The sequence below is a fragment of the Puma concolor genome, chromosome E1, assembly GCF_028749965.1.
Source record: "Puma concolor isolate L17-30 chromosome E1, mPumCon1.1.hap2, whole genome shotgun sequence".
NCBI lineage: Eukaryota > Metazoa > Chordata > Mammalia > Carnivora > Felidae > Puma > Puma concolor.
Genome location: NC_141680.1, coordinates 36851051 through 36869280, shown reverse-complemented (window position 1 = coordinate 36869280; position 18230 = coordinate 36851051). Strand labels below are relative to the sequence as shown.

The window sequence follows — 18230 nt, the reverse complement described above, 5'->3', positions numbered from 1 at the left end:
CAGGCCGCTCCTCTGGAGGTCCGTACAGCTGACCCTTAAACAGCACCCATATGTACTGTGGGGGTTCACTTACATGTGGATGCTTTTATAGTCCAGCGCCGGAAATGTGTTTTATCTTCCATATGATTTTAAGAGCACTTTCTTCTTTCTAGCTGGCTTTACTGTTGAGAACACAGTATGCAACCCATACAACAATCAAAATACGTGCTAATCATCTGTTTATGCTATCGGTTAGGCTTCCGGTCAAGAGTAGGCTATTAGCAGTTAAGTTTGGGGGGAGTCAAAAGTTATAGGCAGATTTTTGTATGGGAGGGAGGTGACACCCCTAACCCCCACATTGTTCAAGGGTCATCTGTACAAGGTAAATGGAAGCCCCTTGCTCCAGGGTTCGTCCCCACCAACACGGCCACGCGCCATCACCTCCTGCCTTTGGGGCCTTCCTCAGCGAGGAAGGCTCGCAGTTTCCTCCCGGTCCATGCTTGGGGGCAGAGTTTAGTGGCCAGGACCTTCTACTTTGATCCCCTCTAGACTGAACCAGACTGTTCCATCTAATGTTTCTTATTAGCAAAGCTTCAGGCTTTATGGATTCCCACCCAGATACCGCCCTCTAAGCCCCCACGGGAAGAATAAGATCCAGACATCAGTGACGGTGACAGTTTTGCCCAACGATGTCCAGAATAACTTGGCCAGCAGTGACCTTCTGACTGGGTCTCTCTGGTGGGTTCAAGCATGGAAACAAAACGCAGACCTTCCCCAGAGAGGCACGGGGCTCATGAGGCTTTCCAACCCTACCCACTGCGTCGTCCTCTTCAGGGCAAAGAAAAGGACCTCCGGAACCAGATCAAATAATAACAGTGCAAATGTCTCCTTTCGATATGGCCTTGCCCGCGGGTTTTCAACGGATGAGATTTAGAATGTTTAGAAAGGAGCCTTCTGTTCTTATTTTGTGAGTGTTAGAGGTCACTGCAGAGCCATCCGCTCTCCTTGAAAGCAATCTCTGTTGTTCCCCCATGCCAATCTTGCATGCTCTGGCATGAATCAGCAATGTGGATTTTACTGACTATTTCATGGAGAAAACTGAGCAGGGTGGGGGTTTACAACACTCCTTGGATAGCAAACTCTTCAGATTCCTTGTCGCCCATGTCTTCTTCCCAGTCCCTGGTCAGTGGGTCCTTGGGGCTCTTTTCTGACCCTTCCCATGCAGCCCCTGGCATTGTTCAGCACCCTCACCTCCTGCTTCCCGGGCCCTTGCTTGTTTGTTTGTTTATCTAATCTTTATTAAAGCTGGGTCTTCATGTTGATCAGTCTGACCAGGGGCGTGCCAGGGGCCCACCTTGCCCTTGGCCCTTTCTGAGGCTCTTGTCCCACAAGGAGAGAAACTTGGGACAGAGACAGTATCACCCAGCCTTCCTGATGCCTCCCTGGGAGCCCCGCCCTCCTCATCCTTCCACGCTCTCCACCCCCACCCCCCCAATTACCTCGCTGACACTTTTCCTGCCACTCCTGACTCTTCCCACGGACCTCCCCCTTCAGTGCTCTCCTTCCTTTTGTGGAATGGGTTGGCTCCTCTCTGGGCTTCTAACCACATTCTTACCTACTTCCCTTTCCTTGACCTTGCTCAGGAAACTCCACTTACCAAGAACAGCGTTGAGACCCAGCCCTTAGGCCTTCAGAGGAGAAGCTTCTGATTGGCCAGTATTTGTCACGTGTCCACCTCTTGGCCCAATCACTGTCTCCAGGAAGATGTACGGCTAAGTTAGGGGCAGCCGGAGGCACGAGCCCACCCTACTTGCAGGAGTGGGAGGGGCCCAGTGGTTGACAGCACCCCCACGGTGCCGGCAGGGCGTCAGGTGTATTTCCTCCAAAATAAAGGGGATGCTGTTAGCAGGAGAAGGTTGATGTGCACGCAAAACCAATAGTTATCCAGACTTGGGGATCCCCTTGGAAGTGGAAGTAGGCTATGGGAGAGGGGGAGGAGGGATTCCCCTTCTTACTTTGCAACAAAACATTTTGGTTACTTTAATGGCCCCATCACCCTCTCTGCTGGATTTCTACCACTTGCCATCAAAAGAATCTATACTTTCACAGCAGCATTGCAGGGGTTGGGGGGGGGAATACCAGTTTTCGCGCTTCTTTTTCATATCCGCTTGGCTAAAAAATGCTTTTAAGAATTTTAAACTATTTTAAAGTTAGTTTTGAAATTCCGCAGCTTCCTTCTTGACACGCGTTTAAAGATGGGCTTCTGGTGGTTTATCCTCTCTTATCTCTTCCGCATAAAACTTTTGAATTACTTATGACTAAATACGGCTTAACTTGGTGGTTTCTCAGGAAGTAGACGGAGCGTGACAGCCTGTCCACGGGAAGATCGGCCACCTGAAGAATTCAGGTCCTCGCCTTCCTGACAAACATGTCTCGCCCCAGTTCCCGCAAGAAAACTTCTTGCTTCAGCTGATGACCTTGCTTCTTTAGTTTTATTTGAGCTTCAAGCACTTGTCGGAGCAAGCCTGTTTTTTTCATGGGTGGCTGCAGACCCTTTATGAAGAGGAACACTTCGCAAGAGTTAATGAGAGAAAGCACTGTCAAAATCCAAGACGTGAATATAATTAAAATCACATGGTGGTCCCTGTTGGCCGCCGCGGCACACATTAAGAAAGTCTTATCTTCAAGAGTACGTTTAGGACGCCCTGTCATAGAAAATTAGTTTAAAATGATAGCTCAGAAAAAGAAATGTAAAAAGCTCTCCTGCCATTTATTATTAATGTGATTTATGTTAAGTCTCTCAGTGGAATGTGAAAATGTGCCAATAAATTCGTTCAAGAAATGGTGTGAAATTAAATATTAATGAAGGGCTCAAACAAGCGCCCATTATACCACAGTATAAGTTTGTAAACATTTCCATAAGTAATTCACACCCCATGTGCAGGTAACCCTACAGTCAAAACAAAAAAACAACAAACAAAAAAAGAATCCTCATTAAATTTATACCGAAACCTTTGTGCATATTCCAATTCACAAATTTAATCTTGGCCTCTGGTTTTGAAAACGGGAATAAGCCGTCGGCGCTCGCACGTGGATCCACCGTTCGTGGACGGTCTTTGGGTCGCAAGGGACAGAAAGCCCAACTCACGTGGCCTCAGCGTAAAGGAGAATTTGCATGTTTAACTGAAAAGTACGAAGGAAATGTGACTTCTGGCAAGGTTTCACGCAGCAGCTCAAGGATGTCGCCAAGAACCTGGCATCTTCCGGCCTCTCTCGCGGGGGGGTGGGGTGGGGGGGGTGGGGGGAGGCCTGTGATATCCGAGAACCTTTCCTCTCCCTCCACTTGGGGATCAGGGCTCTCAGGCCCCCAGCGGTCAGGTGGCTTGACTGTTGATGGCTCACCGCTTGAGGCATTGTTTCATATTAGTGAGCGCTCAGATATTCCCATCCAAATACTCCTCTGCCTCGCCCCAGGTTATGTGGCCTCCTGATGCGCGGTACAATGGCAAGTCCTCTTGCCTAAATTTGAGACTGCTGAAGGGCCAACTTAGCCCCAGGGCTCCCTGCGGGACCTGCTAAGGCCTCTGCTACAACCATTTGGCGGTTCACCTTCTTCCTCTGCTCATTCTTTCCTGGTTTGCCCTCCTACTGTTTCCTGAGACCGCTACAGTTTTTGAGACCACTCCCCAACTGATTTCTGGCATGTAAATCTGTTTCCAGGGACCCAGACCAGACCTGTGATAGTTGAAGCTAGGAAAGACTTTAGGAAGCAGACTTCTTTTTAAAAAAATTTTGTTTTGGGGCGCCTGGGTGGCTCAGTCGGTTAAGCGTCCGACTTTGGCTCAGGTCATGATCTCGCGGTCCGTGGGTTCGCACCCCGCGTCGGGCTCTATGCTGACAGCTCAGAGCCTGGAGCCTGTTTCAGATTCTGTGTCTCCCTCTTTCTCTGACCCTCCCCTGTTCATGCTGTCTCAAAAATAAATAAATGTTAAAAAAAATGTTTTAATAAAAAAAATTAAAAATTAAAAAAAAATTGTTTTAACATTTTATTTTTGATAGAGAGAGAGAGACAGAGCACAAGTGGGGGAGGGGCAGAGAGCGAGGGAGACACAGAATCCGAAGCAGGCTCCAGGCTCTGAGCGGTCAGCACAGAGCCAGACAAAGGGCTCCAACTCGCAAACCGGGAGATCATGATCTGAGCCAAAGTCGGACAGGAAGCAGACTTCTAAAACCAGTTTGGAGCTGGAAGGTCAGGAGCCGGGAGGCCCTGGCACTCTGGACCTGGTGCAATTGTTAAAACTTTCACTGGGGATGCCCTGGGTTGGGAAACCTTGGAAGGAAGGCACTGGTGGAGGACAATCCCCAGGCATTTCAGAAGTTGGAGGGAAATAGGAATGCAAGGACTGTGGGGTCACATGGCTGGAGGCTATCAATGCTTAAAGAAAGGCAATGAAAGGCTGAGGACTTAATCATCAATTTAAGGCAAAGTGTAAAAGTCTCCTTGGCAGCAAGTAGAGAGAGACTCTTATCTTCTGCAGCTGGAGGCAGGAAAAGCTAAGAATCAGGTCTGGGAATTCACTATAAGAATAATGGCGCAGCCACAGGGGAGACAAGATGGCGGATGGTTACCCTTCTCACCCACCCCTTCAGGACTCGTCGCCTTCCTCAGAGATGCCTGGGCCAAGGAGCCAGTGCTGACACCGGGGCCTTCACCACAGGGGGCCTCACTATAATTCTGCCCCCCGCTCAGCACCTCGTACCTACCAAGTACGCCATCCTGATTCACCAGGCCACACCCTACCACTACCCAGTGCCCCTCTGAAGTGATGGGAACATACCCGACACGCCCAGCCACCCCAGGGCCCCCAGGGCCCAAGTTTGGACAGGCTACAGAAACTGTGAGCATCTCTGTCGACAAGGAGGAGGCCTCCTCTGTGGCCCCCAATAGCAGTGTGAAAACCGACCCCAGCAGAGAAAGAGAAGAATGGAGATCCAGAGAGGATCAAATTCTCAACCGAAGACAAGTCTGTCCTGCCAAGGTCATGCCCCAGTAGACAAGGATTAGGACTCAGAGACTTGGCATGGAAGCATCTGGGTCAATGCACTCAAACAGCTCGAGTCTCCGGGTTCCACTGAACCCCCTGCCCCTGAGGAAGTGCTCCACCCACCCTGTTAAGGGCTAAAGCCCCCCTCCCCCTCCCAGCTTATAGATGGTGCGGGGTCCCTGCCAGGCAGCATGGCATGCATGCCCTCGCCCGGCCCCCAGACAAAGAACACGAGTCAAGTTGCAACAAAACCCAGCCTGCGAAGGGGAGGAAGAAGCCCATACCGTACCCTGGAGGCGCTACCAGAATGTCCTGCCAACAAGTCCCGGCAGGAGTCCGGAGAGTGGATCTGAGGCTAGGCCCCAAGAACGAGGGCCCCGGGGGCAGAACATAAGGTCTGATTGGAGAAGATTTTTGTTTTAAGTGTATTTTTTTAATTTATTTATTTTGAGGGAGAGAGAGAGAGAGAGAGAAAGAAAATGCAAGTGGGGGAAGGGCAGAGAGAGAAAGGGAGAAAGAGAATCCCAAGCAGGCTCCGCTCTGTCAGCGCAGAGCCCCAATGTGGGGCTCGAACTTCACGAACCATGAGATCATGCCCTGAGCTGGAATCAAGAGTCAGACCCTTAACCGACTGAGCCATCCAGGGACTCCTGCTTAGAGAAGATTTAATAATATGGGAGCACGCTGCTGTGATACAGGATTCCGCCAGGATGGCTTGGGTGGGCCTGGACACAGCAGTGGCCCAAAGTAAGTGAAGCAGAAAAGCCAGAACTCTGGTGGCAGGTGATAGAAGGAAGGATCGAACGGCTTACTGGACAGGGCCTGCTAGGCCGGATTATCCTACAGAAGGCCTGAAGACCCCCCAGCTGGCTCTTCTCCGGAGACCCCACAGGACACGCTGACCTGGAAGAAGTTCGTTGTTGACTGTTTCCTCCACTGGCCGGGGCTGCGGGTGGGAGATGCTGTTCCAGAGCAGACTCCCTGAGAGCAGCGGGGATGAGAAGAACCTATAATGACAGAGACCACGTGGTAGCACTTGACTGCTGCAAAGTGGGCACAATTCTCATAGGAGCAGCAAGGTCACAGAAGCAGCCGGAGGTCCGGACTCCCAGGGGGCCATGGAAATGGTTAAGAGCACAGGATATTCCTCGAGGCAAGATACGCAGACAGACAGAAAGAGCATTGCTTGGGGCGGCTGGGTGGCTCGGTTGGTTGGGCCTCTGACTCTTGATTTCGGCTCAGGTCACGTTCCCAGGGTCACAGGAAAGAGCTCCGCGTTGAGCTCTGCGGTGGGCATGAAGCTTGAGATTCTCTCTCCCTCTCTCTGCCCCTCCCCCGCTTGCGCGCGCACTCTCTCTCTTTCTGTCTCTCTAAAAAACAAAAGAAAGAAAAAAGAACATTGCTTATTTAAAAACGATCAGCCAGGGGCGCCTGGGTGGCTTGGTCGGTTAAGCGTCCGACTTCGGCTCAGGTCATGATCTCACGGACCGTGAGTTCGAGCCCCGCGTCGGGCCCTGTGCTGACAGCTCAGAGCCTGGAGCCTGTTTCAGATTCTGTGTCTCCCTCTCTCTCTGCCCCTCCCCTGTTCATGCTCTGTCTCTCTCTGTCTCAAAAATAAATAAATGTTAAAAAAAATTAAAAAAAAAATAAAAACGATCAGCCACCCCAATAAAAAGTCATGATCCCTTGCCAGCTCCCAGGCTAAGGTAAGACCTAGAACCTACTGAATAAAGAAGGCCCTACATCACCTGGCAAACACATAGGGTGAGGTTTCCCCACGCTTTTCCATAGGAAGGAATTGGGTACTTGAGAATCATACACTGGGGAAAGGGGACTACACAGACATTTTGGAAACTGTTGGACCCAAAGTCCAAGTGGACATTATTACCCAGGCACCCGAAGTGTCATCGTGGCCCCTTCCCAAAGGGAGAGCATGAAGGTCAAGTAGTAAGCGTAGTCCAAGTTCATGACCTGCTTTACAAAAGTGGGTCCCCCAGGTCCACAGAACCACCCAGCAGTCATTTTTCTGGCCTCTCCATATATAATTGGGATAAACGGAGCTGATTTGGATCCTATGGGGTACGGGTACCCCATACGTCCTATGGGGTAAGGGCCACGAGGATGAGGCAGGAGAAGGGGAAGCTTCTGGAACTGCCTCCCACCCCAGCCAACCAATAATCCTGTCTCTTCGGGGGCAATGGCAGGGATGAGTGCTGTCCTTAAAGGACAACCTCGTCATTTCTCCCATTTAGTCCCTCAGTCTGACCCTCTGCCATCCACTGCCATGGGATCCGCACCTCCTGCTTTGACCGCATCTATAGCCACCTTGGGATGGAGGGATTGGGCTCACAACCAGCTAGCTGGTGGGAGAAGAAAAAGACAACGTTTGGTTCACGGATCAGTTGGCTGGGCATGTGGGGGAAAGCCACAAAGGACTACAGCTGCCCTATAGTCTTCTCAGGGGCGGTCCTGGAACTGTAGGCAGGAGAAAACTGTCCCCCGTGGGCAGAGCTTCAGGCGCTACATCTGGTCATCTGCTTTGTGCACAAAGAGAAATGGCCTGAACTGGGGATGTGCGTGCATTTGCAGGGGAGTGGTAAATAGTTTGGCTGGTCAGTCAGGGACCTAGGAGTAGCATTCGAAGATTAGGAAAAAGGAGGTCTGGAGAAAGGTGTGTGGACAGACTCCTGGGAGGAGGCCCAAGGTGTGAACATTTTCTATCACTCGCTAATGTGATCACTGAGCCCCGCATGGGGGCTGGGGTTGAAGCCAATCCCTCTCGGGCCAGAGAGAAGGGATAAAGGGCAGAGGGGGACAGAAACAGTAGATGCCTACTGCCATGACAGATTTGTTTGGGGAACAAGTCGCCAAGAAAAATGTGCCTAGATTCTTACTTCTAGGACGGAGCGGAGAGATCATCGCGTCCAAGCTCTCACCAAAAAGGTAATCAACCAGCCTCCGCTTGAACACTTTCAGACAGCACGTTCGTTACCTCTCCCGGGAACCTGTTTCTCTTGAGGACGTTTGTGGTTTTGCCTTACGTGGCCAGTTGGGGTTTTCTCTTCCTGTCCGCCAAGGAGGTGCGCCCCCCGCCCCTCTGTAGGTCCCATGCCGAGCAAGGACCTACAAGAAAGTATTTGGGTAAAATGGAGAGAAGTGAAAGGTACTTTGGTAGCAGAAAAACTCCACGAAGTCGCCTGCAAGAAGTGACCCATTTTAGCCAGAGAAAGAATTGTTTCACTGGTCAGTGTTTCACTCAGAGGGAACTAAAACCCTCTCCCTCAAACACAAACCACCTCTGCTTCCATTGAGAGAAAACCCAGAAAGAACCATTTGACTAAGAGCCTGGAATGTAGCACATGGGATAAAATGGCCCCAGGACTAGCTGTTTGGGGTGGGGGGGGGTGCGGGGGGGGGGTAGGGGGCGGAGGAGAGAATAAGGACAAACCAGAGAGGGAGCTTTCAGATGTCTGCTGGTCTGAGCTCAACAAAAAATAGGGTGAAATTTTCTGTACCATTCCTGAGGCTCAGACTCAAGGATTGGTTGTCTAATGATAAGGGTTTACTTTTAAATTTGAAGGGTTATTCTTTCCTTTAGCTTAAACTGGTACTAATTCTTTCTCTCTTTTTTTTTTCTTACGTTTATTTTTTTATTTTGAGAGAGAGAGAGAGAGACTGCAAGCGGGGAAGAGGCAGAGAGAGCGAGAATCCCAAGCAGGTTCCTCACTGTCAGCGCGGGGCCGGATGCGGGGCTCGAACCCACAAACCGTGAGATCGTGACTTGAGCCAAAATCAAGAGGACTGGCACTATTTCTGAGTATAACCAATGTCTCTTGGTAGGGCCAGTTTAGGAGGAAGGCCACCATGGCAGCTGCCTGCTGGGAGGAGAACCCTTGACCCTAATCAGAAAAGCAGTCCCAGCTAACTCAGGTTTCCACATGTGACTCTGTACCTTAGAGGCAGGATATAAATGACCCCCACTCTTGCCAGAGGGGGCAATGCCTGTGGTGCAAATTTTAAAATAGTGTTCATCGGCCCCCAAACAGTTTCTGTTGAGTATTTCCTCCGACGTGGAAATCACAAGGTGCAGCCATGGTCATGACAGGGGCCCTAAGCCAGCCGGCTCTGAGGAACTTCCCTAAAGACCGCAGCTGCAGTCAGCTGAAATTATGAAACCAAATCACACCAGGGGAAGACTGCTTACCCAGAAGGCGAGATTTATTTTATTGTCTAGTATTTAAACAGTTTAATATGCCTCCCAGTACATTGTCTGAATGGTTCAAAAGAGACCATATAACAAATATATGCAGTAAGTCCCTCATTTTTTTTTTAAATTTTTTTTTTCAACGTTCATTTATTTTTGGGACAGAGAGAGACAGAGCATGAACGGGGGAGGGGCAGAGAGAGAGGGAGACACAGAATCGGAAACAGGCTCCAGGCTCTGAGCCATCAGCCCAGAGCCCGACACGGGGCTTGAACTCACGGACCGCGAGATCGTGACCTGGCTGAAGTCGGACGCTTAACCGACTGCGCCACCCAGGCGCCCCGTCATTTTTTTTTTTTTAATTTTTTTTTTCAACATTTTTTATTTATTTTTGGGACAGAGAGAGACAGAGCATGAACGGGGGAGGGGGGGCAGAGAGAGAGGGAGACACAGAATCGGAAACAGGCTCCAGGCTCCGAGCCATCAGCCCAGAGCCTGACGCGGGGCTCGACCTCACGGACCGCGAGATCGTGACCTGGCTGAAGTCGGACGCTTAACCGACTGCGCCACTCAGGCCCGTCATTTTTTAACATAGAGGAATTTATATACAGGTTTTATTGACAGAGCACTGTTTCTCCCTAATGTGTTTGGGGAATGTCGGTTTCAAGGGGCACCTGGGTCTCTCAGTCCTCCTGGCCCCTGGCCTCAATAGCCTGTGGGTCCAAGTGAGGACAGACACATCATCATTAATGCCCCAAACACAAAAGCTCTTTGCTCTGGCCTGCAGCACCCCAGATGGCCGGCCACCCCCTCCACAGCATCTCCGAATGAGGGACTTCTCTGTGCCCTAGGACAAGCCTCCCTGTCTGAGCCTCTTCCCCAGCCAGCCACTGCCCGCACGTCTCCTCGAAGACGGTTCCAGCACCGTCTCTGCTCCGGGAGCTTTGCAGCGACCAAGGCCTCTCCTGATGCCTGCTAGTCTTTGCTGGGACACCCAGAGCCCTCCCGCTGGGAAGCTGCTGCCGCCTGCCCGTGGAGACCTAGAAGGGGAAGGGGAGAGGGAGGACGGCCCCTCCGCAGCTCCACACCGCATCCTGTCACCTGGGCTCCAGAGGGACAGGGGCATGTGCAGTCTCCCCACATCCTTCAGCTTCTGGCCCCGCACCTGTCACCGTGGAGGTTCTAAACCAGTTCTGCAGGCTGGGCCAAGACGCATGGGCCACTCCGTTCCCTCCCTTCTCCACTCTCACTTCCTCCCTCTCCTGGATCTCCTTCCACACGCTGTGCATGTGTGTGTGTGCACACGTGCACATATGCATACGCACACAGACACACACACGTGAATGTAAGCTCCATGAACGCAGGTATTTTTTTTGCCCGTGTTCTTCACCATCGGCTTTTCAGTGCTCGGAACAGTGCTTAGCGCATAATGGATGCTCAAGAAACTGTAGAAAGAACAAGAAAATAAAGTGAATCCCTCCTGCCTCCTCCTTCAGTGCAAGAGCCCATGCCCCCATGTGTATCATTTCAGACAGAAGAGCCCACAGGGCCCCCAGTTCCTCCAATCCTGCAGCTCAGCGAGGCTCAGCGAGGATCCCCAGCCCTCAGGGTGATTGGCAGGCCCTGGCCTCAGCAGCCTGGGCTCCTGCTCCCCTCCCATCATCTGTGGGACACCCGGCCTTTTCCAGCCTTCTGCCCCTACCATGGCTCTGCTTTCGCCACCCATCCCCTGCCCACTGTGTCACAGCCCATCCCCGGCCCCCGTCAGGGTGACCCTCCTCATCCCCAGGACTGGCCCCGGCGCTCCCGGGAGTTTGATGCGATAGTAGGAGACTAGGTTCCACCTTGTAAAGACCCAGCTGCAAGTGTGAGGGGAGAGGAGGCCAGCAGAAGAGAGACACTTTCTAAATATTTCTTTTAATGTTTATTTTTGAGAGACAGACAAGAGTGCGAGCAGGGGAGGGGCCGAGAGAGAGGGAGACACAGAATCCGAAGCAGGCTCCAGGCTCTGAGCCGTCAGCACAGAACCCGACACGGGGCTCGAACACACAAACCGGGAGATCATGACCTGAGCCAGAGTCGGACGCTTAACTGACTGGGGCACCCGGTCGTCACTTAGGGTTGAAGACCACTGTCTGAGACACCAGCAGTCTGGTCGGAATTAAGTCCTGCCAGGTCCAGGCCAGATTCTTTTAAGTCAGAGTCCATCAGGGTCGGGCCTGTGTGAGTTTCCCCAGAGGCTCAGGGCCCCTGATCCATGAGTGTATGAACACACACACACACACACACACACACACAGGCGACACAGACCATTGAAATCCGTTCTGAGAAGCTTCTGAGTCTGTAAACCGAGGTCCAGTTCTGCACAAACGCACCGCATTGACATTTGGAAGCAGACCGCTCGCATTGTGCTCGGGGTCGGTGTGGTCAGTGACTCAAGGGTCCTCCCCAGGAGGGACAAGTGGGAACCTGCGGGTCAGCCAGGTAACTCGTGTCTCCCGGTGTTTGGCCCAGAATAAGAACGAGCCTTGGAGCAAGGGGAATTCGAATGTCCTCCACAACCGCTTCTAATTTGCAGACGGCGGTTTTTTTCCCCCAGGCCCAGCCAGCAAGGTTTCGGGAGGCCTGCAGCCTTCCACGCCACCCACCACAGCACCGCCCTCCCTGTCCCGAAAGTGCACCTCACTTGCGTTATCTCCTCTGGCACAAATACCCAGGAGGCTTGGTTCACGGGGAATGGCTTTAGCTGTACCAGCCTCTCCCTGAGAACATTTAAAATGTTAAAAGCTCAGAAGATAACTCCTTTAAGTGCTTTTGCAATCAGAAATCAAAGGGGAGGAGGAAACCTTTTGAAATCAGAACAGGCCTGAGGGCGCCTGGGTGGTTCAGTCTGTTAAGCGTCAGACAGCGGCTCAGGTCACGATCTTACGGGTTGGTGAGTTTGAGCCCCGAATTCGGCTCTCTGCTGACAGCTCAGAGCCTGGAGCCTGCTTTAGATTCTGTCTCTCTCTGCCCCTCCCGTGCTTGCACTCTGCCTCTCTATCTCCCCAAAATAAATAAACACTGAAACATTTTTTTAATTAAATAAAAAAACAACAATCAGAATAGGCCAGGAGTGGACCACATGCCCCCCAAAAATGCATGAGCGCACACTGATGGGAGGGGATACGTGCACGGGGTTTGGGGTGCGGGGGAACATGTGGCCACTTCTGCTTGGGGAAGGGGGAGGGCCCAGGAAGAGAAGGACAGAAGGAGGACTTTAAACGGCACTTAAGGGGCGCCTGGGTGGCTCTGTCGGTTGAGCGTTCGACTTCGGCTCAGGTCATGATCTCGCGGTCCGTGGGTTCGAGCCCCGCGTCGGGCTCTGTGCTGACCGCTCAGAGCCTGGAGCCTGTTTTAGATTCTGTGTCTCCCTCTCTCTGCCCCTCCCCCGTTCATGCTCTGTCTCTCTCTGTCTCAAAAATAAATAAACATAAAAAAAATTTTTTTAAACGGCACTTAAAGATGACGTGGCATTCACCAGGCCACAGCCAGCCAGCTGTGCAGGGGCCAACCAGGCCTCTGTCCTCAGTGCCTGTGCTCATGAAAACATCCCGTCACCGTCAGGGGGAAGGGATCCAAACCCCTGAAGCATCGAATGTTAAGAGTGAGAAAACATGGAGGTTTCTTGTTTTCAAATGTTCAAACAGACCTAAGAATTGTGAGGAAGTGAGTAAAACTTGGCCGGGAATTCCTGGCAGGAGGGTGGCGTGGACACTGCTCCCCGGATATCGCTCTCAGCCTTCCCTCCTCCCGTCCCGACAGAACACTCGCGAAATGGCCACCAGAGAAAGGGGAAGATGTGCGTCGGCCCCGGGACCTAGCCATCCGCGCAGAGGAAACCAGAACTTTCTGTCAGGGCCAAATAGAAGGCATCTTGAGAGAAGGCAGGCTGCTACCCCATTGGACAGAGGCCACGTGTCCAGGACAAAGTAGGGGATGCTGGCCACCCAGGAAGTGCCCTCACTCAGCAGGCAGGGTGGCCCGAGAGGTGGGGGGGAGAGGGTCACCCCTAAGCTTCCCTCCTACCTCTGCACGCGTGCAGCTTTCTGACCACCCCGAGTGTACTTTGCGTGCCTGGGCTGGTCGCACCTGGGCACAGCCACAGAGAAGCCCTGAGAAGCTACTGGTAGTTCTCCGAGGCAGAAAAGCCTCCTTTTCTGTTCCTTTTCTTCCTGTTGCCAGGAATTCCCCCAAACCTTTGATGAACTCATTTGCAATGGTTAATGGCTTCTTGAGAATTTAAAAATAATACCACCCCATTTTTCCCCCCTTTTCTGAGAATGCATCCATAGAGGTGGCACAAACTCAACCAGAAGTGGCCGCTTACCTCCTTTCTCTCACACCTCCTGGGCTGCACCATGTCCGACATGATCATTCCCCCTGTGTTCTATTTTCCTCAATTCCTGTGGCCTGAACCTGGTGACCCTCTGAGAGAGATTCAGGCAGGAACTCTTACCAGCCTCCCACTGAATGTGGCTTGGTTCCTTGACTTGAGTCATTGTTGGATAGGCCAAAAAAAAAAAAAAAAAAAAAGTATCCCTTTCTTTCCCTCCCCTCATCGGAGACAAAGGTCACAGGAATTAGACAACTGAAGATCAAAACCCCAGGTTTATCACTGATGAAGGGGACTACAGAGTGTGGCTTTGGCTCCTTAGACACATAGGCTCCCTAGTCATTGACACCTGACCTGGACGGACTTGGCAGGCAGCCCCTGACACTGCCCCCTGCAGGGCTAAGCCTGCTATTGCAGGCACAGAGCAGCCCAGGAAACACTGAGAAGGAGCTGAGCCACAGTCACCAATCAGAGAAGACACTCCTCTGAAGAATGGGACAGACACCTCCCCTTGTCACCACCCCTAATCTCACCCCCACGTGGAAAATGAAACGGGAATAAGTATTCTACCCTGACATCCATACCGGGCAGACTTCCCTCTGTGAGGATGAGGCAAAAGAAAGCTCATAGGATCCGGGAAGTTTCTGCAACTCAAAAGATAAATATCCCCGGAAGGGTTCTGTAGAAGCTGCCTCCCTGGGGGGAAAATATTTTTACTGCGGCACAGGTTTAAAAATATATATATCTGAAAAGAGAAAAAATAATAAAAAATCAAAAAATATATCTGAATATCTGATTTGAATTTTCAATAAGATTCCAGGGCTGGGCACCTGGGTGGCTCAGCCAGTTAAGCGTCGGACTTTCGGCTCAGGTCGTGATCTCCCAGTGGGCGAGTTCAAGCCCTGCATCGGGCTCTGTGCTGACGGCTCAGAGCCTGGAACCTGCTTCCGATTCTGTGTCTCCCTCTCTCTCTGCCCCTCGCCTGCTCGCACTCTCTCTCTCTCTCTTAAGAATAAATAAACATTAAAAAAATAAAAATAAAAAAAGATTATGGGGGCTCTGGAAAAGATCTAGAAACTAGAAAAGATCATAATAACGAGGCAGAAATCTAAGAGCAGGAAGTAAAGCAGGGAGACAGAAACCACAATAGCTGGGTTAAAACCCGTGATGGAGGCTGTAAATAGATGAGACACTGGAGACAATACAATTAACATGGTCAAGGGTCAGACGATAAAGAGATGAAAAGGAAAGGGGCAAGCAGTCAGGCACAGGGGATACAACCTGGAATAATAGGAATTCTGGAGAGAAAAGAATAGATACAACAAAAGTAGTCATCAAAGACCTGGCAGGAGAAAACGTTGCCGATATACAGAAAGAACTCAGTTGGAAGCTGAGCATACGTTCGGAGTCCCGAGCAAAGTTGACAACAAGAAGAAGGAAGGCCACATTTAGACACACTATGGTGGCATTCTCAAAGTGAAAAATAAAAGTTAAAATTTCCAGAACACAGGCACACACACACCGCCCTTGGAATGAAATTAAAGACAGATTTTACTTTTCTTCTGATAATCCGTTGTTCTGGGGTATGTTGCGTGTGTGTGGGGGGGCGGGCGGTGTTTTAAAAAACACCACATGCAGGAATGCCCGGGTGGTTCCGTCAGTTAAACGTCTGACTTCAGCTCAGATCATGATCTCTTGGTCTGTGAGTTCGAGCCCTGCGTCAGGCTCTGTGCCGACAGCTCAGAGCCTGGATCCTGCTTTGGATGCTGTGTCTCCCTCTCTCTCTCTGCCCCTCCCCCACTCTCACTCTGTCTCTTTCTTTCTCAAAAATAAAATAAACATTAAAAAAAGCTTAAGAAACACCACATGCATATATTTCTTTTATAATTAAAAAAAATAAGCTTAGATGGGGGGAGGGGCAATAAATTAGGATCTTACAGACAAAAGGGGAGAAGAAAAAATAAAAGCCTAAACTAAAACGATCTCAAAGTTCTCACGTCATCCAGAGAAGTAAATGTCAATATCTTTTCCTACCTAAACTCCTTGCTAGAAACACATTTTTTACTTTTGGGGGGCCTGGGTAGCTCAGTCGATTAGGTGTCCAACTTTGGCTCAGGTCATGACCTCGGGGTTTGTGAGCTCGAGCCCTGCCTGCGTAGGCCTCAGAGCCTGGAGCCTGCTTCGGATTCTGTGTCTTCCTCTCTCTCTGCCCCTCCCCCACTCATGCTCCTCTCCCTCTCTCTCTCTCTCTTTCTCTCTTTTTCAAAAAAAAAAATATGAAAAAAGAAATACATTGTGCTTTGTAAACCATAGATAAGTATGGACAAAAGATACAACAATTCTAAATGTACCTCTTACTTAGATCTTCAGACATTCATGATGCAAAAGTTACCTTCAGTGCACTTCAATATTTTCTATTCTTGTCTCTGTCCTTCTATGCTTTTTCAAATGCCACCGCAATGTATTAAATTGAGTGCGTTGTGACCCGGGTTTGAAATCCACTGATGTAGAAAACCTAAAGGAAAAGCCATGCTGTCATTCATGAATGAAGGCCAACAAAAAGACCTTCTTAGGTGCGGAAGTTGTTTAAAAAATAATCCCTCCCGAGTACTTTCCTTGAATAAATCAAAAACTCCTCTTGAAAATGTCCTGGTAGGAAACTACAGGAAAAAATCAGATGCAGGAACTCGTGAATGAGAAAAAAATCCACCTGGAAGCCCTTGCTTAGAGGTCTAGGGAAAAGACCACTTTCATATATTCTCAGAAGGATTCAGATATTGCAATCTTCTGGTAATGTCTTTTTCAAAAATTGAAATGTACACACTCATTTCACTCTTGCAAATCTATATACAAAAGTAAAGACAACAGTATAGGAGGAAATATGAACTCAGGTGGTTCTTAGAGCAATGTGTGTAATGGCAAAGTAATTAGCAATGATCAACATGTCCAATAGCTAGTTCATGGTTTAATAAATGACGGTATATCCATACTAAAGTAGTGTACATCGCGTAGCTGTTTGTAATAAGTTAGCTATGTATACATTAACCTGGAAGAGTGTCTGTGATGAAATAAACCTAGAACAGTGTCTGGGATACAATGATGTTAACAAGCAAGGAGTTGAATCATTTCTGCGTGATCCCATTTCTGTGAAACGTAGAGGGGGACTTATTCAGGGCTTGCATCTGCATGTATTCACGAGAGCAGAGAGAAAAATGTGGAGGGAAGAAAACAAACTGTCAAAGCTGGTTAATTCTATATTATTCAGCCATTAAAAAAAAAAAGAAATCTCACCGTTTGCAACCAAGTGAATGGAGTCAGAGGGTATCATGCTAAGCAAAATGACTCAGAGAAAGACAAATACCATATGATTCCGCTCATATGTGGAATGTAAGAAACAAAACAGGGGCGCCTGGGTGGCGCAGTCGGTTAAGCGTCCGACTTCAGCCAGGTCACGATCTCGCGCTCCGTGAGTTCGAGCCCCGCGTCAGGCTCTGGGCTGATGGCTCAGAGCCTGGAGCCTGTTTCTGATTCTGTGTCTCCCTCTCTCTCTGCCCCTCCCCCGTTCATGCTCTGTCTCTCTCTGTCCCAAAAATAAATAAAAACGAAAAAAAAAAAAAAAGAAACAAAACAAATGAGCAGAGGGGAAAAAAGAGAGAGAAACCAAGAAACAGACTCTTAAGCATTGAGAACAAACTGATGGGGAGGGGGGGGGGGGATGGGTGAACTAGGTGATGCAGATTAAGGAAGGCACCTGTCGGGATGAGCACCTGAGCACCAGGTGATGGATGTACATGTTAAATCACTATATTGTACACCTGAAACTAATGTAATACTGCACGTTAACTAACTGAAATTAAAACAAATAAACAAGGGGTGCCTGGGTGGCTCAGTCGATGAAGGCTCTGACTCTTGATTTTGGCTCAGGTCATGATCTCAGGGTTGTAAGATCCAGCCCCAAGGCTGGCTCCTCGCTGGCAGTGCAGAGCCTGCTTGGGATTTCCTCTCCCTCTCTCTCTAAGTTTTTTTAAACTTAAAAAAAAAAAAAAAAAGAAAGAAAAGAGGGGCGCCTGGGTAATTCAGTTGGTTGAGCATCCGACTTCAGCTCAGGTCACAAACTCATGGTTCATGAGTTCAAGCCCCGCATCGGGCTGTGTGCCGACAGCTCAGAGCCTGGAGCCTGCTTCGGATTCTGTGTCTCCCTCTCTCTCTGTCCCTCCCCAACTCATACTGTCTCCCTCTCTCAAAAATAAACAAACATTTAAAAAAAAAAAAGAAAAGAAATAAAGAAGAAAAAGTGGGAGTGAATGGGGGCAAACTGATTTTCCACAACAGGGAGTTAAAATCATAGTTCCCTACAGACTATGATCATTAAATATCACATCCACAACATCTGAAAACCTTCAAGGTAAACGCAAGTAGAATGAACAAAGAACTCTAATTTTTTCCTTCTAAATTATTGAGCATTACAGTAAACAGTCTACACAGCACTAGAAAGGAAATTAACAACAATTTTAAGTGCTGCTTTGGCATGTGGTGAAATGAGGAGGACCTTGAATGGCCTGACCGCCGAGTTCCCCTCCCCACTTTGCTCCTCAAATAAGGTCCCCCGGCCAAAGAACTCTCCTTA

At 49.8% G+C, this 18230-nt stretch overlaps 1 pseudogene; it reads left to right on the top strand.

The window, feature by feature from the left end:
* Positions 1–4568: 4568 nt before the first annotated feature.
* Positions 4569–4881, top strand: LOC147574273 (NADH dehydrogenase [ubiquinone] 1 alpha subcomplex subunit 3 pseudogene; annotated as a pseudogene).
* The last annotated feature ends 13349 nt before the right edge of the window (positions 4882–18230 follow it).